Raw genomic sequence first — 1,178 nt, 5'->3', positions numbered from 1 at the left:
GAGAACCTAAAGGAGATACTGATGTGCCCGGCATAGCTGAGTGCCCAGCCCACACCCCGCAGGTGGGGCAGTGCTGGTCCTGGGTGCCTGGTGGGCTCATCCTCCTTCCTAAGATGCCGCCTCTCCACTCTTAGGGCTCTTTCAAGTGTGGTCCCTGCCGCCTGGGTTTCCTGGGCAACCAGAGCCAGGGCTGCCTCCCAGCCCGGACCTGCCACAGCCCAGCCCATAGTCCCTGCCACATCCATGCTCACTGTCTCTTTGAACGCAATGGTGCAGTGTCCTGCCAGGTGAGCTAGGCTTCAGGCATGGAAGGAAAAGGGAGAGTCTGGGGAAAGGGGTAGGGCTATGTTTAGGGCTTGGGTTGCAGGCCTTCACAGGAGAGAGGTGGGCCTGAGCCCAGGAACTGGTTGGTGGGGAGAATAGAACCTGAAGCAGGGAAAATAGAGGGAGGAGGGGAGCCAGACCAAACTGCTAGCTCCTACCCTTTGTGTTGCCCTAGTGTAACGTGGGCTGGGCTGGGAATGGGAACGTATGTGGGACTGACACAGACATCGATGGCTATCCAGACCAAGCACTGCCCTGCATGGACAACAACAAACACTGCAAACAGGTGCAGGGAGCAGGCGGGTGAGGGGGCGTAGTGGGGAGCCCAGGCTGGGTCAGGCCAGAACTCATCCATTCTCTTCCCCTGAACTTTAGGACAACTGCCTTTTGACACCCAACTCTGGGCAGGAAGATGCTGATAATGATGGTGTGGGGGACCAGTGTGATGACGATGCTGATGGGGATGGGATCAAGAATGTTGAGGTGACTCCCAGATTGCCCTGCCCCTTGAAGCTCCTCTCCTCTCCTCCTGTCCTCTCAGTGCCTCTCTTACCTCATTTGGCAGCTCTCTAGGAAGGGCCCAATACTCCAAATCAGAGAGGCAAAAACCTCATGCCCAGGACAAGGAAGCTGGGTGGGTGGGACTGTGTTGAGTAGTTTGTCCATCACAAGAGTGTGATCTTAGAAAAGGATACAGTGTGGCCGGGCGCGGTGGCTCAAGCCTGTAATCCCAGCACTTTGGGAGGCCGAGACGGGCGGATCACGAGGTCAGGAGATCGAGACCATCCTGGCTAACACGGTGAAACCCCGTCTCTACTAAAAATACAAAAAATTAGCCAGGCGTGGTGGTGGGC

At 56.8% G+C, this 1,178-nt stretch overlaps 1 long non-coding RNA gene across 1 annotated transcript; it reads left to right on the top strand.

Moving 5' to 3' along the window:
• Positions 1-31: 31 nt before the first annotated feature.
• LOC113220870 lies at positions 32-1,000 on the top strand. Its single transcript, XR_003307550.2, has 3 exons — positions 32-287; positions 500-610; positions 700-1,000. It is a non-coding gene; the product is annotated as an uncharacterized LOC113220870 (long non-coding RNA).
• Positions 1,001-1,178: the final 178 nt, after the last annotated feature.

Source organism: Piliocolobus tephrosceles, unplaced genomic scaffold, assembly GCF_002776525.5.
Source record: "Piliocolobus tephrosceles isolate RC106 unplaced genomic scaffold, ASM277652v3 unscaffolded_15388, whole genome shotgun sequence".
In the NCBI taxonomy this organism is placed as follows: Eukaryota; Metazoa; Chordata; class Mammalia; order Primates; family Cercopithecidae; genus Piliocolobus; species Piliocolobus tephrosceles.
The sequence above is the reverse complement of the archived record's forward strand: the minus strand, read 5'-3'. Positions and strand labels throughout refer to the sequence as shown.